Here is a 23,764-nt window from a genome sequence, read left to right as displayed (position 1 = left end):
TTCTTATAATTGGTTGTGCTGGCAGAATTACTTTTCCTAGAAGCTAGGTTGCATTTGAAGATGTAAAGGTACACTCTTGTACATTGGGCATTTTTCAGTGGGGACGATTTCTTACAGGAAATCAGGGTTCCAGCTGCGTGCTGTCATTTCAATGTTAAAAACACGGTGTATGAGAAGAGTTCAGAGCTGCAGAATCAAAGCTATTCAGAAGCTAGAAATTTCAATTACATGGCAGGATTCCTGAATGGGACAATTCAAACTACCAAGGGAGTTTTGTTATTTCTTGTCAAAACCATTGTGTGTTATAGGGGACAACTATGGGGGGCACAATAGCTTTGTGTTGCTTTTGTTCAGAACTAGCTGGGCAGACACATTGCAGTAAAACTCATACCAAGGAGCAACAGACAATGTTCATACATCTGGGAGGTGTGACATGCCACAGAATTGGTGAGAAATAAAATGCCAGATTTGAGAATAGCAGACGTTTTAAGGAAATCAAGGAAAATAATGGATGGAGGAATTCTTTACCATTGGGTATGTAAAATTAATTTTGAGTGAGAATTGGTAGAAAATAAAATTTCAAGGTTGGAAGAACCACAGTCCTACTCTGCTGAGTTCCTTGGCCATTTCCATTTATGTTTTCTTAGTCTGAGAAGCTGTCATTCTTCCTTTCAATATTTCACTGCAGCCCCTTGCATCCTCGAGCTGCACCTCTGGGTTAAGAGATAGAGAGCTCAGGTGTAGCATCTGTATGACTCTTCTCATTGCTGTGGTTTCTATAGTCTCGAACATCCTTATCATATTGCTTTGTTGTGCCCCAAATCAGACTTTTATCATCCACAGACATTGTCCTCCTCTGCTAGACACATAAGCCATTGTTATCAGATATAATTCTCTCCTTACACTAGAAGAGAGCACACAACTTTGGAGAGCTGCAGAGATTGAAGGTAGGGCCTGGTGAGATTTCCCTTTGTTGACAGTTTCTTTGAGAGCAATTTGCAGTCCATGCAGTTCCCGTCATCTAGAAAGGAAGTCTTGTTCCAAAAGTCTGCAGATGTCGGAAATGATCTGTAATCAATGCCTCAGTTTTCTAAGTCAGTAGTGCTCAAATAAAAGAGCAGATCTTCGGGTCTGTAAAGAAGGTCGAGCCTCCTTAAAACCGGATTTCTATCATTTCTGCCTTGTGGAAAAGCATATCGTTGAAGCAAAAGCAATTTGTGCTTCCACTTCTGATACTGGAGCTGTTCCTTTGGCCGGTGATAGCCCTCTTTTGTCAGGTACAATGTCAAGCTGCATGAGATGCCTCCATGTTGCAGTAGGGAAGTGTAGCATAAAGTAAGTGGTAAAGTGCAAGACAGAGGAAAGCGACTGCAAGAAGTTGGCAATTTCCTATTGAACATTGAAAACTCAGTCCACAACAAAATGCTGTGAGAAGCAGCCTCGTATCTGGTCATGAGTGGAGCTCTTCAGTTTCACTGATCAAAGGCTGTCCAGCTTGTCAGTTTCACTCAAGAAGCAATTCATTGCCATATGTTTAGCCTTGATGATCCCATTGATTGTACAGAACTTGGGGAATAAATCAAAGTGCAGAAACAATGTTAAAAACAGAACAGAACTAATATTATAATTAAATGCCTTACCCAACAGCTCCATAGGGGCTCCATACCTGCCTTCAATTTGCTTTGCTGAAACCCACGAGAGGCCATCTGACCCAATGTTACCATTCAGGGATTTATCTCTCTCCAGGCATCCAGACCATTTGCTTGTGAAAACCAGGTCACTTAGTACAGATGACTATGTTTTTATAAGTTAAGAATGAATTTCTAGCTGCTAATTTATTGGGATTAGCAGACTGATAGGGACGATTCTGTTCTCTTTCACAGTGAGTCGTTATGAAAATCCAGTAAAAGTAGATGCAAAAAGTTAATGCAGAATGATTAATATTTTATCCCATATAGCGTAACATATCATTGAATTATAGAATCCCTACACTTTTTAGGAGCAAGCCATTTGGTTCGTCAAGACCATACCAATCATCTGAAGAGCATCCCCCCAAGACCCACCCCTACCCTACCCCTATAACCCTGCATTTCCCATTGCCAGTCCACCTAACCCGCACATCCCTGGATACTATGGGCAATTTAGTGTAGCCGATCCATCTAACCTACATATCTTTAGACTTTAAACATTTGTTCAATATTATTGATCAAACAGTAACATAAAAGAAAATTCATAATGTAATTCAATGTAGCGTAGGTGAAGGCATTCAGACAACATCTAAAAACACAGGTAAATGTCTCCTGTCGAAACAGATTAGATTAGATTTCTTACAGTGTGGAAACACGCCCTTCAGTCCAACAAGTCCACTCTGTCCCTCCAAAGAGAAACCCACCCAGACCCATTCCCCTCTCTACCTAACACTATGGGCAATTTCGAATGGCCAATTCACCTAACATTGGATTGTGGGAGGAAACCAGAGCACCCAGAGAAAACCCATGCAGACACGGGGAGAATGTGCAAACTCCACACAGATAGTTGCTCGAGGTGGGAATTGAACCCGAGTCCCTGGTGCTGTGAGGCAGCAGTGCTAACCACTGTGCCACCATGCCGCCCACTTCACTTGGTGGCTACTTCATCCAAAGGTCCTGTTGTTAGTCAGATTCTGTAAGACATACCTACCTGAATTTAATCTGGCTGAAGTGGTCCTACCAATGGTCCTGAAATCAGGGACAGTGGGGAGATGCAATTTTAATTTGGTGGTCAATTGACCTATGGCATAATTAATTTGTGCCATCCTAAAAACATGCAGGGACCAACCCTAAACCTTCCATACTTTTCTTGTTGTCTCTGTCCTCACCAATTTGGGATATCGCTGAAAAAATGCATTCCTGTCCATTTCCTGCAAATTAGAATACCTGCAATGCTTTTCAAATTCTTTCCTATCCTGCAATCGGGTTGATCCAGTATCTAATGCACTAATTGATTTTTCATTTACTTGCTACTTGAAGATTGCACCTTGTTGATATTCTAAAAATATTTTAAAAATGAAATATTTTAAGAGCCACGGCACACGTCTGCCATATCTGTATTGCCAGCCTTGTTTAAATAAGCAGTTCCAAGTTTGCCTCACTCCAATGTACTCTTATTTCCTCAGTGTTCATTGACGTGCATAATAATTGACAGCTTGAGATAGTCTCCACCAGAGTCTCTCAATATTCTGGACTACATTCAGGGTCTTTTTCAACAAAGTCATCCTGATAGTACCTTGGTAAAGCAAAGTGCCCAGCATTATAGAACATGCCCATTTTTCAATCTCCATGACTTTTACAGGATGAAATTAATCAGGTTCTACAAAATGAGAATAAAGGCAGTAGGATCAGCCTGTGGCTGCTGCACAATTCAGTGAGATCATATCTGATCTTCCACAACAGCTACATATTTCTGCACAATTCCCAGTATTTCTTGATCTCCACACTGGCCAAAATGTACACATTTCTATCTTGAATTACTCAACAAAAAGCTGACATTTTATTTCACCAGGCAGTTCATTGGAAAATTTTTCTAATGATTTCCTACTCTTGGGATTTACTTGTTTTGAGTAAAGATGTTTATAAGAAAATCTTGCTACCTACTCTTTTTATTACTGGTAAGAAAAACACATTGTTTTCCTTTGCAAAATCTCCTTGGATAAAGTATTATAATGGATATATCCTATGTAAAGTTATCAAATAGTAATTACACTCTCCCATCAGAGCAGTTTTCACATGTTCGGCAGCTCAGCTTCGACTGAAGACGAACTCCTTTTCTCTGTTCTTTTCTGTTTCTTAAACTGCCATAAGTTATTTTAGTTACCAATACTGGAAAGTATTACAGAAAATTGCAATTTGAATATTTGACTTTAAAGCAGCTTCTGAATTACGTCAGCACCCATTTCCAGTGTAAAAAGTCCCTATGCATTAATTCAAGACTACACCTAGACTCAATTCCCTGTGTGCATTTCTAAGGAGTTTGACCAGTATACAGAGAGATGGGCTTATTCTGGGTTTGACACCCGTTTAGCCCTTATGTTAGATAAAGTAGTAAAGAAAGCAATCATTTAATATTTTATATCTGGTATGAACAGATTGATATATGAGAAAGATTAGACAGGCTTAGCCTGTGTGCACTGGAGTTTACAAGAGTCAGCATTAACTTAGTTGAAATGTATAAGATCATGAAGGACTAGACCAGGTGGATGTTGAAAGAATGCTTTCTGTTGTGGGACAACCTAGAACTAGGAATTGTAGTTTTAAAAAATAAGGGGTCATCCATTTAAAAAGGAGATGAGGAATCATTTTCTTCTCTCAGAACATTGAGTGTCTTTGGAGTACCCTTCCTCAAAAGGCAGTGGATGCAGAATCTTAAAATATTTTTACGATAGATAGAAGGATTACCAAGGGGATGAAAGATTATTGGGAAAAAGCAGAAGTGTTGAGTTGAGGTCAAAATCAGATGAGCCGTGATCTTATTGAATGGTGGAGTAGGCTCAAAGACCTACTCTTGTTCCTTCTTCACATGTTTGTATGTTTTTCTAACAGATGGAAAATCTTCTGTGTTTTTGGTCTAACTACAGAGCGTAACAACCTTCATGAAAACTACTTTGAGAGAGAAAGTTGCTACTAAGTACATTTTAGTGGAAAATGTGGTTCATTTTATAAAGTGCTGATATATATTTGTTTCTCAGACAGTATATATTTATGCCTAGCCTCAGCTGCTCTTGCAGCCATGGTACTTATATGGCTAGTCTAGTTCTATTTCTGGTCAAAGGACACCCCAGGATAATGGTGGTGGGAAGTCAGCATTTGGCCATTGCAAAATCTTCAGTACTATTGCTGAATGTTGTCAGAGCCCAAAGCCTTTCTAGTATCCAGTGTCTCCAGCTGTTTCACATGAAGTGAATTGAATTGGCTAAAGACTGACATTTGTGATGTTGGTAACCTCTGAAAAAGGCCCAGATGGATCACTTACTCAGCACTTCTGACAAAAGTTTGTTGCAGATGCTTCAGTCTTGTTTTTACTGATGTGTTGGGCTCCCCCATTATTGAAAATGGGGATGTTTGTGGAATCTCCTCTTCCAGTGATTTATGCAATTGTCCACCACCATTCATGACTAGTAGTCTAACTGAAAAATGTGTTGCTGGAAAAGCGCAGCAGGTCAGGCAGCATCCAAGGAGCAGGAGAATCGACGTTTCGGGCATAAGCCCTTCTTCAGGAATGAGGAAGGTGTGCCAAGCAGGCTAAGATAAAAGGTAGGGGGGAGGAGGGACTTGGGGGAGGGGCATTGGGAATGTGATAGGTGGAAGGAGGTTAAGGTGAGGGTGAGAGGCCGGAGAGGGGGTGGGGACGGAGAGGTTGGGAAGAAGGTAACTGCTGGTTTTGGGATTGCTTAGCTCTGTCTACCCCTTATATTTTATGCTGTTTGACATGCAGGTAGCACTATGATGTAGCTTCACCAGGTTGATGCCTCATTTTTCATTAAAATAAGGTTGGTCACCTAGCTTACAGGTAATGGTAGAGTGGGGAATATTTCGAGGCATGAGGTTGCAGATTGCATTGGAGTATGATTTTGCTGCAGCTAATGGCCCAGGGCACTGACTGGATGTTCAGACATGAGTTGCTAGAACTCCAGGCAGTGATTTTTTTTTTGAAAAATCAGAGACATGGAACAAAGAAAGTGGCAATAGGTTGAGTTACATTTTGTGTTTTTATACGTACTTTGGATAGCATTCAGCTTCATTGGCAATAATGAAAATTCACAGCACCCCATTGTCCACAACTTGTCAGCATATTTCCTGTAGACCAATCTCACCCTGAATGTCTCAGGACCCAACTGCAAATAGCACACACACACAACAAATAACAAGTTTATCCTCTGGCCACAGAATTTCTAGTTGCTGCAGAATCTCTAACCCACCCAATAATTGCAGCTCCAAAAGCTTGAGATTTCAAATAAACCTGTTGGACTGTAACCTAGTGTCATGTGACTTCTGTCCTTGTCCACTCCAGTCCAACACTGGCCCCTCCACATCGTGACTTATATTTAAATAATAGAGACATCCGTGTTCCTTATCTGAAAAAGCATACTGCATAAATGAGACCAGAAGGTGTCGGAATAAAAGTATGCCATTCAGCCCATTAAATCTGTTCTGCCAATCAATTAGATCATTGATCACTTTCAAATCCATTTTCCTGCCTTTTTCCCATAATCCATGATTCCTTTACTAATTAAAAATTGGTTTCTCTCAACCTCAAATGGAGTTAGTGACCCAGCTCAATATCCTTCTGCAGTACATAATTCCACAAATTTACTATCCTCTGAGAGAAGAACTTTTGACTCATCTCTATTTTAAATGGGCAACCCCTTAATCTGAGATTATGCCCTCTGGTCCTAGACACTCCCACATGGAGAAATAACCTTTCCGCATTTATCCTTTCAAGTCCCCTCAAAATCTTTGTGTGTTTCAATAAGGTCGCTTCTCATTCTTCTAAATTCCAATAAGTGCATGCCCATCTTACTCAATTTCTCTCTATAAAATGTTACCAGATTCAGCTTAGTAAACCTTTTCTGAACTGCTTGTAACATCATTGTATTTCCATAGAAAAAGAGGACCAAAACTGTTCACCATATTACAGTTGTGGTCTCACTACTTCCTCATATGGTTGTAGCGAAATCTCCCTTTTTCTTTATTCTATTACTTTTGAAATAAAGACCAACATCATCATTTACCTGCCCTATTATCTGCTGATTTTGGATGCTAGCTTTTTGAAAATCATGCACAAGGATTCCTGAATCCCTAAGTGCTGTCGCTTTCTGCAGTCTTTCTCCATTTAAATAATATTCATCTCTTCTGTTCTTTCTGTCAAAGTGCATAACACCATGTTTTTCCACGTTATGTTCCAAGTTTTTGCCTGATCACTTAAGCTGTCCCTATCCCTTGAAGACTCTTTGCATCATCTTCACCACTTACCTTCGTAACTAATTTTGTATCATCCACAAATGTGGCTATAATACATTCACTTTCTTCATCAGGGAATCGGGGACCAAATATAGGAACAGACTTCTGTTTGCAATTTTCAGGTCCAAGCGGACAAGGCCTGTGGCACATTCTTTCCAACAATTTGTACCGAGTGTGAATGGTCTAAACAGTGTTTTGTGCAGGGACTAACTGCTCAGAAAACAGCTCAGAACATGTTTACTTTAGTTTTGATGGGTTGTCAGGGACCTATAAAGTACTTGGCAATGGCGGTCTTCTGTGTGCAGTCTCCTGCAGTTTGTAAGGAATTTTCAGCTTGGCGTAAAAAGCTAACTCCTCATTGTTCTCTCACCCCGAGCTCTGTGAAAGATCAAGTTTATTGTTTGAATGTTTGGTGACCATGCTGTTTCACAGCCTGATGTTCAGTTTTCAACTTTGCTTCAGCTCTGTTTGTTTTCTTTAGATAAGGAGAGATGAAAAACTGTGAAAAAACACAGTTGAAAATAGCCAAAATAAGCAAACAAAACCATCAAAACCAAACAACAAAATGGCAAACCATAATATCACAGCATTGTTATATTGTGCAGAAGTTTTTACAAGTCTCAACACAACAGTAAAATTAAACCATGTGAGCCTTTCAAAAATGATTTATTCTTCATTTCAGTGACCCCCATTGTTAAATGTGTAATATGTAATTCAACCAGTGTCCATTTCAAGCACTCCTTTATCAGGTATAGAGTCATGGAGATGTACAGACCCTTCGATCCAACTTGTCCAGGCTGACCAAATATTCTTACCTAATCTAGTCCCATTTGCCAGCTCTTGGCCCATATCCCTCGAAACTCTTCCCTTTCATATACCCATACAGACGCTTTTTAAATGTTGTAATTGTACCAGCCTCCACCACTTCCTCTGCTAATTCCATACACGCATATGCTCTACGTGAAAAAGTTGCCTCTTAGGTCACGTTTATATCTTTCTCCTTTCACCCTAAACCTATGCCCTCTAGTTCTGGACTCCCCCACCTGAGGGAAAAGACCTTGTCTACTTACCCTATCCATGCCCCTCATGATTTAATAAACTTCTACAAGGTCACCCCTCAGCCTCTGGCATTCCAGGGAAAACAACCCCGGCCTGTTCAGACTCTCCCTGCAGTTCAAACTCTCCAATCCTGGCAACATCCTTGTAAATCTTTTCAGAACACTTTAAAGTTTCACAACATCCTTCCTATAGGAGGGATACCAGAATTGTACTTAATATTCCAAAAGTGGTCTAACCAATGTCCTGTACAAACTAGATATACTTTCCTTGCCAAATATCTTTATAATCTCTGTAGGAAAGATTGGCCTTTTGTGCTGTTTGTGACCTCTGTGTTCACAAGGAATTAATTGACAGATTGGCTCAAGTAATTTAATGCGGTGATGCACAGTATAGAGATTGTTCAGTTTGAAGTTAGCTTTGAAATCGGCGAAGAAGGAATGATACAGGAACACAATGTACACTCAGACCCAACAGAGAAGGATGATGATTCTGCCATCCTGAGCTAGATTGGAATTCTAGCCTAAAGCGAAAAGTACAGGAAACTAAAGCAGCAGTGCATGATGAGCCCTGCTATTTATTTTCCACCAGTTATCAACTTTCCTCTCCTGAAAGAATCAACTCTTGGTGAGAACTAGTTGGCAGCCCTCCGTTACTTCAGTTAAGTGGCTGTAATTTATGAATGAACTCTAGTGAGAGTTGGCAGCTATGTGGTCAAGGAGACTGTAAGAACCTAGCCGCTCTGTCTTCCTCGAAAAGAAGCAGATCCATGTTGGAGCTAAAAAGTGAAGTTTTAAAAAGGACCAAAGATCAAGGTGGTTCGAGGAAAGACTCAATATGAGAAATACTAAGAAAAAGATACAAAAACAATTTTGAGAAGTAAAATCCCTATAACATAAACATATTTAAACAAACACAGATGTTGAGAAAATGGTTACTTATTAAAATATAAGGGGAAATATTAATTTCCTTAACTCAATAGAAAGAAACTGGTAGTGGAGTTGAAATAGAGATGGTTGGTGTTGCAGCTATACTGTTTCCAATGTGGTCTGAGCTGGGTGATAAATAATCCTACCTGAACCAGAAGGGTGCCTCTTCAGTCCATACAAATCAGGTCACAATAATGTACATAACACCCCAATTCAAATTTTAAGGCATATGAAAGACGTGTTGCCAACACTCTACTCAGTAAAAGTTAACGATACAGCTGAAAAGTCCCAACAAGTTGTATTAAAATTACTCCTTTTGCGACTCTGAGAATCAGAAAAGTTTCCTTTGACTCCACATTTATATCAAAAACTCCTCCCAAGACCCACGGTTCCCAACTCTACCATTTTGGACTAATCTTCCAACTGGCTGCTTTGTCCCTGGGCTGCCCCAATATTGCTACTGGGTGACTCGAGATGCCACTGACCAGTCCAAAATTTAATGAAAGCCAGCCATTGACATCTACATACAACATCACCATCTGCCATGGCAGGATTTTAGAATTTAAATTCAATAAAAAAGCTCTGGAATAATTGTTTGATGACTATAAATCTATTGCTGGTTCGCTGAAGTCTTACAGCAAAGGAAACTGCCATTCTTTCTTGGTCTGGTTTACATGTGTCTCCAAACTCTCAGCAATGTGGTTGATTCTTAACAACCCTCTGGGCAATTAGGGATCGGCAATAAATGCTGACCTAGCCAGCGTCGCCATATCCTGTGAATGAATAAAAAACAATAAAGTACTTGAACTTCTGCTAAATGAATAAGTTATACCAACTTAATATTTGAAATGTGCTATTTAAAATGTGTTTAAATAGGCGATGACATGTCGAAATAGGGTTGCCTCATTTTCAGGACACTCGATTATATCAGGCCCATTTCAATTAGATTTTTAATTGCTGTTAAAAATCTTAGCACTCAACTGTTCCACCTCCCTTTCTACTTGCAGCAAAAAAAAGACCATTACAAACTCCATTTTATCAAAGGTTTGAAAATAAGCTGTTTACTGAAGAGCCTACACAAAGAAAAAGATGGATGGATATTAATGACAATTTACTGGCACAATATTATCTAATCTTAAATAACTTGCCTTGTGAGCATTAAAGCTTTGGCCTAGTTCATTGCACAAACATCTGCAAATATCTGTATTTTGACATTAATCAATTTTTTTCAATGCAGTAGGGTATGTTCACAATCACCCAGCACTGTATTCCAGCAATATAGTGGCAGGCTGGATTCCCAAGATGCAACTCCATATGTATCTTCCAGCTGCGATGTACTGTATATCAAAGTCCAAAATTTTGATTTTTTTAAACTTTAATCTGAATATCTGTTAGAGTGTTCTATATTATAAGTGCTTAAATTTATTCTTTTATGTCATAAGCAGAAATATTGGAAAAATAATCTCAAAAGCAACAGGACTGTTTATTCTTTGATACCACCAGCGGCCATTCAACGATTCATTTGAAATTCTTCCCATGTGAATAGTTAATCGTATGATTATTGCTTTATACCATGAATGTTACAAGGATTGGTTCTACATTTAAATAATCTTCCAGTTTGGCGATCGTTACTGACATGATTTTATTTTCACCTACTTAAATAATCTCTTAATTATGATGATTTTTGCACATAAATACCTTTTTTGCATATAAATCACTTTGAAGATTAAGTTTAATTTTGGGTAGAAACCGAACATAAGGACTGGTTTTACAAGGAGATTATTCAATCATTTCTGACAGATTGCAGTATGCTCGCTGAGATGTCTTTTTTTAATAACAGGACATCAAATGTCTGTTATGGCTTGCTCTTGCGAATTCCGGTTTTTCAATCATTTACATGGTAACTTACTGAAAAAGGGATCAGAAATCAGCAGAGTGAAGCGCAGAATACCTGAGTGAACAATAACTTCTATGGTACTCCTTAAACAACCAAATTGAAGGACCGAGAAGGAAACCAAACAAAGACTGAGAAGGAAATATAAATTAAAGTGGGCCATTCAATGTCAAATTAAATTTGGAAAAAGAAAGGAAAATTGATAGGATTAAGGGTTGGAAGAAGAAAGGAACAGTAAATAATTGCTAATTGTATAATGCTCAGTACTATCCGAAGGAATAAAACTGCACATTTTAATAGTTAATTTTTGATTTTAGAGACATTACCACTTTGCATATTGTTGGTGTCATTCAAAATGACAAGTTAATTTACCTCCAGCGCAAAAAAATGTTAATGAAATGTGGCACATTTCAATGGTGAGACATGCAGCAAGATCCATTCTTGTGAAGCTATTGGTGGATGCTATGGTTTAGACATCAATTCTTGGACATTCACAGTTAACTGTGGATGTCACCTTTACGTGATGTTCCAAACCATTTGGATATAAATAATGGTACGCATCCTTAGTACTTAGTCTATTCAGCTCTTGAGATCAAAGAATGCAAAGATAAAGGAAGCCATTCGACTGTAATTCTATAGGTGGAGTCTTGGTAGCCAAAAACAGGAAACAAGTGTTTATATTTTATGAGTTTATATATAATATGAGGCTTGTAAATGGCAGGGTACAACTCTTCTTCCATTTGACATGATGCAACATAAAAGGTTATTGCATGAGATAGGAACTCACGGTATTGAGGATAATGTATTAACACCAATTATGGATTGGTTAACACAAAGAAGACAGAATCCGGATTATTGGGTCATTTTTCAGGTTGAAAAGACAGAACCAGTGGAGTGCCATAAGGCCTCAATCATTTAGTATCTGTATTTATGACTTGTGGAGGATGGGTCAGAGTGTGATATATCCAAACTTGCTGACAATACAAAAATAGATGGGAGGGCATGTTGTGATGTACTTTGTATGGAAAAATCAAAAGGCGAACTATTCTTTAAATTATTTATATTACTTCTCTTGATGGTAGTTAATGTGTAGAATTCTCAGAAAGTTGTGGAGGCTGAATCACAAAATATTTAAAGAGGTGGGAGTTAAATTTTTGAAATATTGGGAAGTTGAGGACTACGGTGATCTGGCATGAAAGAGGAGTTGAGGCCTGGGGCAGATCATCGATGATCCTATTGAACAGTGGGGCAGGCATGAGAGGCTGTATGGCCTATTCCTTATATTCCAAATCTCCAGTGAATACAAAATTCCTCAGTTACTTGGCTGCTTCATAATCAAAGAGTTTCTTAGTACAAACACTTAACTTTGTTGAGGTGAAGCCTGTCCATGTTGATCAGCTCATGCAATGTCTCAGTCATATGCAGTGTAGCACCTTGGTGTTAACTACTAAAAGTGTTTAGAGGTGAAGCCTGACAGGACCGACAAGTTTGTCAAGTGAAGCAGCCACTCTAGCTGACACCAGAAAACCAGATCGCGATTCACAAGAATAGTTCCCTGAAATAGGAACTCCAGAGTCCCATAGATGGATTGAGAAGCTGCACCTGTTTCTTTGGCAAAGAGAAAGTTGACAGGAATCAAAATCATGAAGATGGAGTAAATATAAAACAAACTATTCCCATAGATGGAAGGATAGAGAACAAAGGGACATAGGTTTTATACAACTGGCAAAAGAAACGACCGAGTCATGAGGAAAGACTGTTTCACATAGTGAACAGTTAAGATCTAGACTGCACTGCCTGAGTGTGTCAAAGAACAAAGAAAATTACAGCACAGGAACAGGCCCTTCGGCTCTCCAAGCCTGCGCTGATCCAGATCCTCTATCTAAATGTGTCGCTTATTTTCTAAGGATCTGTATCGCTCTGCTTCCTGCCCATTCATCTATGTCTAGATACTTCTTAAGTGACGCTATCATGCCCTCTTCTAACACCTCTGCTGACAACTCCATTCCAAACACCCACCACCCTCTGTGTAAAGAACTTTCCACGCATATCTCCCTTAAACGTTTCTCTCTGATTTTGAACTTGTGACCCCAAGTAATTGAGTACCCCACTCTGGGGGGGGGGGGGGGGGGGGGGAAGAAGAGAAGAGAGGGAAGCTTTTTTCTATCCACCCTGTCTATACCTCTCATGATTTTATAGATCTCAATTAGGTTTCCTCTCAACCTCTGTCTTTCTAATGAAAATGATGTTAATCTACTTGACCTCTTTTGATAGCTAGCTCCCTCCATACCATGCAACATCCTGGTGAACCACCTCTGCACCCTCTCCAAAGCGTCCACATCCTTTTGGTAATGTGGCGACCAGAACTGTATTCCAAATGTGGCCAAACTAAAGCCCTATATAACTGTAACATGACCTGCGAACTCCAGTACTCAATACCCCATGCAATGAAGGAGAATATGCTATATGCTTTCTTGACCACTCTATTGATCTGCATTGCCACCTTCAGGGTACAGTGGACCTGAACATACACATCTCGCTGTACATCAGTTTTCTTCAGGGCTTTTCCATTCACCATATAGTTCGCTCTTGAATTGGATCTTTCAAAATGCATCACCTCACATTTGCGCAGGTTGAACTCTATCTGCAATTTCTCCGCCCAACTCTCCAATCTATCTATATTCTACTGCATTCTCTGACAGTCCCCTTCACGATCTGCTACTCCACCAATCTTAGTGTTATCTGCAAACGTGTTAATCGGACCACTTATACCTTCTACCAAATCATTATGTATATCACAAACAACAATGGTCCCAACATGGATCCCTGTGGAACACCACTGGTTACAGTTCTCCATTTTGAGAAACTCCCTTCCACTACTCCTCTGTCTTCTGTTGACCAGCCAATTCTCTATCCATCTAGCTAGAACACCTTGGACCCCATGCAATTTCACTTTCTCCATCAGCCTACCATGGGGAACCTTATCAAATGTCTTACTGAAGTTCATGTATATGACATCTACAGCTCTTCCCTCATCAATAAACTTTGTCGCTTCCTCAAAGAATACTATTAAGTTGGTAAGTCATGACCTTCCCTGCACAAAACTATGTTGCTTATCACTGATAAGCCCATTTTCTTCCAAATGTAAATAGATCCTAGCCCTCAGTACTTTCACTGGCAGCTTCCCTACCACTGATGTAGGCTCACTGGTCTATAATTACCTGGATTATCCCTGCTACCCTCCTTAAACAAGAAGATAATATTAGTAATTCTTCAGTCTTTCCAGACCTCACCTGTGTTCAAGAATGCTGCAAAGATATATGTTCAGGCCCCAGCTACTTCCCCTCTTGCTTCCCTTAGTAACCTGGGATAGATCCCATCCGGACCTGGGGACTTGTCTACCTTAATACCTTTTAGAATACCCAACGCTTCCTCCCTCCTTATGCCGACTTGAACTAGAGTAATCAAAGATCTCTCCCTAACATCCGTCATGACCTTCTCCTTGGTGAATATGGATGCAAAGTACTCATTAAGAATCTCACCCATGTTCTCTGACTCCACGCATAACTTGCCTCCTTTGTCTTTGAGTGGGCCAACCCTTTCTCCAGTTACCTTCTTGCTCCATGTATACGAATAAAAGATTTTAGAATTTTCTTCAACCCTGTTGCTGAAGATATTTCATGACCCCTTTTATCCATCTTAATTCCTCATTTCAGATTGATCCTCCATTACTGATATTCTTCCAAAGCTTTGCCTGTTTTCATTCACCTAGACCTTATGTATGCTTCTTTTTTCCTCTTAGCTAGTCTCACAATTTCACCTGTCATTGCTGGTTCCCTAATTTTGTCATTTCTATCTCTCATTTTCACAGGGACATGTCTGTCCTGCACTCTAATCAAACTCTCTTTAAAAGCCTCCCACATGTCAAATGTGGATTTACCTTCAAACAGCTGATATCAATCGACATTCCCCAGCTCCTGCTGTATTTTGCTATAGTTGGCCTTCCATAAATGTAGCACTCTTCTTTTAGGATTACTCTTGTCTTTGTCCATGAGTATTCTAAAACTAATAGCATTGTGATCACTATTCCCAAAGTTATCCCCTACTGAAACTTCAACCACTTGGCCGGGCTCATTCCCCAACACCAGGTCCACTATGGCCCCTTCCCAAGATGGACTATTTACATACTGCTCCACAAAACCCTCCTGGATGCTCCTTACAAATTCTGCTTCATCCAGACCTCTAACACTAAGTGAATCACAGTCAATGTTGGGAAAATTAAATCTCCTATTACTACCACCCTGTTGCTCTGACATCTTTCCATAAACTGTTTACATATTTGTACCTCTACCTCACACTCGCTGTTGGGAGGCCTGTAGTATAGCCCCAACATTGTTACTGTACCCTTCCTATTTTTAAGCTCTGTCCATTTGCCTCACTGCTCCACCCCTTTTACGTCCCTCTCTATCCCACCTGAAGCATCTATATCTTGGGATATTTAGTTGCCAATCATGCCCTTCCCTCAACCAAGTTTCAGTAATAGCAATATCATCATACTCCCAGGTACTAATCAAAGCCCTAGGTTCCTCTGCCTTACCTAATACACTTCTCGCATTAAAACAAATGCTCCTTAGACCACCTGTCCCTTTGCGTTCATCATCTGGTCCCTGCCTACTTTTCCCCTTAGCCACGCTAACTTCATTAACTAGTTCCTTACAGGCTTTTGTTGCTACCTCCTTACTGTCCACTAACCACCTCATTTGATTCCCATCCCTCTGCCACATTAGTTTAAACCATCCCCAACAGTGTTAGCAAAAGCACCCCAAGGACATTGGTTCCAGTCTGGTCCAGGTGTAGACTGTCCAATTTGTAATTGTCCCACTTTCCCCAGAACCAGTACCAATGTCCTAAAACTCTGAACCCCTCCCTCCTGCATCTTCTCTCAGGCCATTCATTCATTCTGCCTATTCTTTCATTTCTACTCTGACTAGCACGTGGCATGGGATAGCAATCCTGAGATTACTACCTCCGAGGTCCTACTTTTTAACTTGGCTCCTAACTCCGTAAATTCTGCTTGTAGGACCTCATCCCATTTTTTACCTATATCACTTGTGCCTAAATGCACCACGTCAACTGGCTGTTCACCCTATCCCTTCAGAATGTTCTGCAGCCAATCTGAGATATCCCCGACTTGTGCACCTGGAAGGCAACATACCACTCGGGAGACTCGTTTTGACCACATAACCACCTATCTACTCCCCTTACAATTGAATCCCCTATGACTACAGCCCTTCCACTCTTTCTCAGCCTTCTGTACAGCAGAGCCAGCCACGGTGCCATTAACCTGCCTACTGCTGCCTTCTCCTGGTGAGCCATCTCCCCTAACAGTATCCAAAATGATAGACCTGTTTTAGAGGGAGATGCACCTGCACTGCCTTCCTGCTCTTTCTCTGTCTTTTGGTCACCATTCCCTTTTGCCTTTAGCAATCCTAATTTGCAGTGTGACCAATTCACTTAACGTGCTATTCACGACATCCTCAGCATCGCGGATGCTCCAAAGTGAGTCCATCCATAGCATCAGAGCCGCCATGGGGTCTAACAGGAGTTGCAGCTGGACACACTGTGGGAAGCTAGAGAAGTGATTGCTGGGCCCCTTGCTGAGATATTAGTATCATTGCTAGTCACAGGTGAGGTGGCAGAAGACTGGAGCTTGGCTAACGGAGCACCACTGTTAAAGAAGGGTGGTAAGGACAAGCCAGGGCACTGTAGACTAGTGAGCCTGATGTCCGTGGTGGACAAGTTGTTGGAGGGAATCCTAAGGGACAGGATGTACATGTATTTGGAAAGGCAAAGACTGATTAGGGATAGTCGACATGGCTTTGTGCATGGGAAATTATGCCTCATGTACTTGATTGAATTTTTTGAAGAAGTAACAAAGAGGATTGATGAGGGCAGATCAGTGGACGTGATCTATTTGGACTTCAGTAAGGCATTCAACAAAGTTCCCCTGGGAGACTGGTTAACAAGGTTAGATCTCATGGAGTGCAGGGAGAACTAGCCAGTTGGATAAAGAACTGGCTCAAATTAGAGGGCATAGGTTTAGGGTGAGAGGGGAAAGATATAAAAGAGACCTAAGGAGCAACGTTTTCACGCAGGTGGTGGTACGTGTATGGAATGAGCTGCCAGAGGAAGTAGTGGAGGCTAGTATGATTGCAACATTTAAAAGGCATCTGGATGGGTACATGAATAGGAAGGGTTTGGAGGGTTATGGACCGGGTGCTGGCAGGTGGGACTAGATTGGGTTGGGATATCTGGTCAGCATGAACGAGTTGAACTGAAGGACCTGTTTCCGTGCCGTATGTCTCTATGACTCTAATATTCTTTTCAGGTTGAGCATAAATTCCTTGCCTTTTATTTCTATCATTCTAAAAATGAAGTCTTCTGCTTCATAGCCTTTTTGAAGGTCTTGCTAATGTGTGGCATAACTTTTCATGATTGGTGTATTTGTACTCTGAGATCCTTTATTTCTGCACTTCAACAACAATGCACCTTCCAAGTATAACATGGATTAATCTTCCTACAAAATTCCCCATATTTATCTGTGGTGCACTTTTTCTGTGAATCATTTTTCCCACAATGAAAGTTTATTAAAGTTGTCTTGTAATTTGTTTCAGGCATCCTCCGTATTGATGATACCAACTGCATCTCCCTGCAGTCGTCTTCTTCTTCCATCTCCCCCTCATCTCCAGCAAAATTTGGTACCATCTGCATATTTAGAAACTTTTTGACTCCCTATCCAGACTGTTAATGGAGGTTGTGAATGATTGTGGTCAACCACTGAGATTTGTGAAACATACTTCCAAAGTTCTGTTACTCCAAATAACTACTATTTACTCCCATTCTCTGCTTTTTGCTTTGAATCCATTCTCCCTCCTGTTCCCTGACTCTGCAAGGTCTGACCTTATACATTCCTTTATTATAGGGCACTTTATGAAGGACCATGAACTACTTCTGGGGAAAATAATCATTTGTCAGGGCATCAGGAGACAATGCAGAAAGAAAAATCCTGAAACGATATTCATCATACAGTTTTACTCAACTCTGATTCAACTCATTCCTGCTGTTACCCAGTTATGGGATCATTTAACAATTTTGGAAGACCCCAAGGATATTTAAAGCCGAGTCATATGGTGCAATTTACCAGTCCAACTTGATTAAATGCAACATTCCTATTAACTTATATTTGAGAACATTATTATTAAGCTCATCTAATCTTTTTGTATTTCTGATTTGAATAACTTGAATAATGCTGCATTAATTTACATGGCATATTTATTTATTTTATACACTTTTGAAAGGTAACACTTGTTTTCTGATCTCTGTTGTAAAATTGTTACTAATAACCTGTTAATTTGCATTTTGCAAATCTAACTCTTACATGATTTACAACAACCAGTATAAGATAAATACAATAATGGAACCCATTCACGCAGAATTCATATTAATATTGGTTCTTCAACTTGGACACCTGGCAGAACTGTTTTAGAAATATTCTGCAAACTTTTTCTAAAAGCTACATCATGATTCTTAATCATGAGAAGCTCATAGCTTGCCCTATGTATTGTAAAAAGGAAAATGTTTTCCCCATTTGAAGCTATTATGTTTTGCAACTTCAATAACAAACTTAATCTCCAACTATGTGTTCTGAAGTATGTGTTTTGAGACATACAGCTTATAAAACTGCAAGTTGTTCACAACCTTTGCATTACTTCATTTTGGATTAAGTTATTTGCTGAATATAGAGAGGATTGATGAAAATTATACTTTCTGAAACATGTGATAATATACAACGGATTTGGAAAAAATAAGTGTGTGGTACTAAAAAGGAACATGATTTATTTTGGAATGCAAGGGATAAGAGGCAGAGGATAGGGATATATGGACTTTTTTTCCTGACCAGAGAGAATTATATAATTGTGACCCCAGACGTCAACATTTAGAACAGCATTTCCAATTTACAGGTACCGTTATAGAATTAAAAGCGTTTTGAAAGATGATCACTATCTCTGTAGCTATCTCTTAACATTCCAGGGTGAAGAGCATTGGTTCTGGGATTTGTCAACATTAATTTCTAAAAATCTATTGTTTATAAATATTATTTTTTGACTTCCTCATTCTCACATGACCCTTGGATCTTAATTATTTGCTATCTATCTGCTCTGGCTTGTCTCAACTATCTGATCAAACAGATTCCACTTCAACACTCTTATCTGTTTTCTTTGATCTCTCCTGTTTCAGTTGGTGACTTTGTGACTTGTTACCACACAGTTCGGAAAACTTCCAGGATATGTGTCCTACAGTAGTTCAGTTGCTCACAACCTTTGCATTACTTCATTTTGGATTAAGTTATTTGCTGGCCTTTCAGCTACAGTAGGCAGCGCTCCTACAGGTGAATCAACGGTATCATTAGCAAGGACAAATTGAATTCGTGGAGCTAAGAGTTTGTCCAGTACTCCAACCACAAATTCTCCACTCTTCACTGGACACTCTTACCTCACTTTACATAGTGAGACAAAAAAAAACGCTCAATTGTGAACTCCCATTACTTGTACCTTTTCTGGCAATAGTCCTTCAGAAGTACATATCTCTTCATCTTTCAGCATCACAGACTGAGAGGATCCTGTGTCTCTTAATATTGTAACCTCTTTATCTGCTGCTCCTGGCTTAAACGAATAAATGTTACCTTTGCAGGTATATGGTTTAAGAAGATTTGGCACTTCCTCCTTAACCAACCTGTGACCAGCTTGTACATTGTGGTGCAGCTTTCTAGCCTCCACTGTGCTTTCTGTAACACTCCAACAAAATTCACTGGCCTATCCTATTTTGCTACATCTGGCTTCCTCCTAACCCACCAACACAGTGATTTTGCGTGGCCTACTTTATTGCAGTGAAAACACCGGAGCTTTTTAACTTCTCTGTCCCCTCCAAGGGTTTCCTTTTTACCCTGTGGTAAGTTATTCTGATGTTCTTCACTGAGATCCATCTTTCCCTTTCCACGTGAGGATTCCTGTTTTCCCCCAATTTCTCTCTCTCATGGATTGAATTTGCTTCTGGAAGCCAAACTTTGTTTTATGGACCAACTCATAATCATCAGCTATATTAGCTGCTAATCTTGCCGTTTTAACTCTCTGCTCTTCCACGAGTTCTCCCTAATTCAGAAAGTGATTTTTTGAGATCCTGTCTAAGTGTCAATTTCCAAAGTTCAAACTCCGTCTCTTTTTCTCCCTCTTCTGCTTTTAAACGTAATTCCTTGTCTTTTGCCTCTAACTTATGCTGCTTCATTTTCAGTTGAATTTTAGCCATCTCTCAATATTCTGATGGTGTTTCCAGCAAATTTAAATGCAGAGCTATTGCTGCAATTATCTCTCCTTTCCTCACGGAAGGAGGCAGTTCCAACTCCAGCTTGTTTGCTAACTCCAACAGCTTGGCCTTAATCACCTTTTGTAAAACCCCCAAGGTCACTTCTTCTACCCTCAGAAAACTCTCGGTGACTGAAAGAGCCAGTGCTATCCCAAGCACTGTTTAAACCAACCGAATTCAACAACCAGAACAAAAGACGCCAACACCTACCACTTGCTGCCTTTGAGTCCAACAACTCTCATCCCAATTTTGAACTACAGAACAAATCCTGCAAAGAGCCCCAATCTGTATGGACCAGGCTAGACCCCTCAAGACATTTCAAGAAGGTAGCCCAGACCCTAACGTTGCTAGTTGTTTTAAACAGGTGTAAGGTGTATATTCCAGGAGAGAAACAGCTGGTCAAACCATTTAATTTTAACCAAAACAGAACTTATTTACAAGATTACTGAATGAAACACAAACAAAAGAAAACAGAATTCCGAATTATTTAACCTCTTTGAAAACCCAACAGATCATCCCAACTTAATGATGCTGTTTCAAATGCTTGCAACAAACCCCATAAACACCCCTTGGCACAAACGGTAATAGCAACCACAGGTTCTTACAGGATAGAAGTCAAGAGAGAGAGTACCAGCCTGGACCTGCTTCTGTGGGTCTAACTGCCTTTCTTTCACATTACGCTTAAAAACAAAACAAACCAGAGAAAAGCTGAGCTGGCAGAACTGGCCACTCCCCTTTCATTGTACCAGTATTTCTTTTGAACTTGAAAGCCTTCTGCCTGAGGCAGTCTTTGTTAGCTATTATCAAATTGGCCCAAAAACCCTTTATCTCCAGACTTTTCAGAGTCTGTGTCATTTACAACCTCTCTGGGGAAAAAAAAGCCAAGGACAGCATAACCTTGTTAAAGGAACAGCTTCATCACACTTTCTTACCGTACAAATTTTTTGTCCTCCTTGAGTGAGTTTCAAAATTCTCCCAATTCCAAGGTTTACAACTTCTTTGACAATTTTATTGGCTGCTTCCTTTGACAAGGGAAGTTAAAAATAGTATTATTGCCTTCAAGGAATATATATATATTTATTTTGACAGCAAACATTAAATCTTTAAATACTAGCCATTGTCTATCTACCATCACACCTTTTAATGTTTTTTTTTCCCAATTCACCATAGTTAACGTCTCCCTCGTACTTTCATAAGCTTATTGCAATTTAACATGTTGGTTTCAGATTGAGTGCAACTTTTCAAATGTAACCAAATGTTTCATCAAACTATGGTCATTATTCCCCAAAGATATTTTTGCAACAAGATTTTAATTATTCCTTTCTCATTGTGTAATACTAGATCAAAAATAACCTGTGCCCTAATTGGTTCCTTGGATTGCTACAGAAAGCTATCTCAAGCACACTCCAGGAATACTTCCTACACCACATTGCTTATTGATATACACACAGACTGGGTAAACCTAATGTCATCTATGATTACTCCATTCCTGTTGCTATACACAACTCAAATTTCCTGATTTGTGCTATATCTTACATTTACAACTTGGTGGCCTTTAAACCAGTGTTACCAATGTTTGCTACCCCTTTCTTGTTATTTAGCTCCACCCAAACAGTTTGTACATTCCGTTTTTCCCATTGGAGATCCCCTCTCATTAATGCACTGATCCATCCCAGATTATAAGCACTACTCCACCTTATTTGTTTGTGCCTATCTCTCTTGAATGTCAAATGTACTTCAACATTCAGTTCCCAGTTTTAGGCACTGGCAGCTGCGTCTCTGTAATGGTAATTAAATCATACTCCTTTACTGCTAATGCAATCAATCCATCTGTGTTGCTGTCAATCCTGCATGCATTCAGACAGAATGCTTTTAATTTTGTTTTACTCTTTTATCTACCTTCACAGTGTCCTACAGTTTAGCCTTCATTGATTCTATGATTTGCTTCTGTTGTTTTCCATTTTCATTTACTCTTTTTCTAATTCTCGTAATGAGTCTTATTTTTATTTTATCTTAATTCCTACTTACGTTCCCACAGTCCTGAAAAGCTAGACCAAATCCTTCCCAACAGCATTAGCATATTCAATTTGCAACAGCCCTATCTAATCTCCCTGGATGTTCATCCAGTTATGCTAAGATATGTTATTCTCCTTGTACAGATCCTACCTGCCCTAGAATTGGTCTCAAAGTCCATAAAATCTAAAACCATCCCCCCATCAACATGTTTCCAACCATGTGTTCCTTTGTCCAATCTTCATATTTCTACACCCACGATGTGGCACTGGGAGCAATCCTGAGATTACTGTCTTGGAGGCTGTGGTTTCAGTCTTTTGCATAGCTCCCTAAAGTCTACATTCAGGACCTCATTCGTCTTGCTGCCTATTTCTTTGGTTCCAATGTATACTACAAATACTAGCTCTTCACCCTAACCCAAAAGAATGCCCTACAGCTGTTCATTGACCTCTTTGATGGTGGCATCATGGCTACAGCCAAAGAAATGCCTCTATGTTTTCCTAAGTATTGAATCGCCTACCACTTCTGTCCCTTACCAGTATCCAATGTGGAAAACCATTCAGTGATTCAGGCTCCAGAACTGCTGCAATTATCTGCCTGATCTTCCTATACAGTTTAGCAGTCACCCATTCTCTCTCTTCCTGCCTGGTCTTAATCTGTTGTGTAACCACTTTGTTAAATGTTCACATGTCTCTCAGATTTACAGCTGCACAGCAGTGATTCCAGCCGCCACTCGTGTTCCCCCCCCCCCAAAATCTAGAGCTCATGTATTTTTGCAGCTACAGACATAGCCCACACTTGTGATCATCTTGGCTACAGTAAAGTGTCTATGACTTACCACATGGCATCAGGCAGATATTCAATCTAGGTGATCTTTTCAGCCATGCCTAAAGCCTACTTTTGGACTATCCAATTTTAACTCGGGATGAGAAAGCAGAAAAAAAAAACTCTTGTCAGTCAGCTTCAATGATTCTATGTCTGTTAGTGATTGCCTGTCTCAGGTTACTTTACTTGCCTGATCCTCTAGGTAATGCTGACTGTTTGTATCAGGTCCTCCACTCGCCTGATCCTCTCGAGGATGTTGACTGTCTGTTTCAGAGTCCTTATTTTGTCTGTTTCTCTAGGTATCGCAGACCACCTGTTGCAGGGTCCCTCTTTTGCCTGGTTCTCTAGCAGGTAGAGATGTCCAGCTTGAGCAGCTGACTGCCTCCAGCCTCCATGTTTGATAAGGCAGCATAACCAGATCAGAAGCAGCATGTTCCAGTAAACCTCTGTTGAGGTAACAGGCCAAGGGATCTATAAGGTCTAAACTCAAAATAGCAACAGACTTCCTGATTCTTGAAGCTGAAACTGCCTTGCTTTGCCTGAAACCTACTGCCTGATGCAAGGTGTTTCTGATTCTGGTACATAGCCTTACTGAGCCTGAAGACAGGCAGCTGCTGCTAGATCTCAGACCA

At 40.0% G+C, this 23,764-nt stretch overlaps 1 protein-coding gene and 1 long non-coding RNA gene across 6 annotated transcripts in view; one reads left to right on the top strand and one right to left on the bottom strand.

Annotated features, from left to right (window-relative positions):
- Positions 1-23,709, bottom strand: part of LOC148149652 (uncharacterized) — a 46,555-nt gene extending 22,846 nt beyond the window's left edge. The window contains exons 1-3 of one of the 2 annotated variants that reach the window (XR_015757716.1): positions 23,146-23,709; positions 21,227-21,316; positions 7,237-7,494 (exon numbers count right to left, since the gene is read on the bottom strand). This is a non-coding gene — a long non-coding RNA (uncharacterized LOC148149652). The remainder of the gene's footprint in view (positions 1-7,236; positions 7,495-21,226; positions 21,317-23,145) is intronic. The other variant, XR_015757717.1, reaches the window with a different exon arrangement.
- Positions 1-23,764, top strand: part of LOC122551720 (von Willebrand factor D and EGF domain-containing protein) — a 279,556-nt gene that overhangs the window by 221,081 nt on the left and 34,711 nt on the right. The window lies entirely within an intron of this gene.

The sequence above is a fragment of the Chiloscyllium plagiosum genome, unplaced genomic scaffold, assembly GCF_037043375.1.
Source record: "Chiloscyllium plagiosum isolate Xiang-an unplaced genomic scaffold, Cpla_swu_hap1 HiC_scaffold_7, whole genome shotgun sequence".
Taxonomy (NCBI): Eukaryota; Metazoa; Chordata; class Chondrichthyes; order Orectolobiformes; family Hemiscylliidae; genus Chiloscyllium; species Chiloscyllium plagiosum.
The sequence above is the reverse complement of the archived record's forward strand: the minus strand, read 5'-3'. Positions and strand labels throughout refer to the sequence as shown.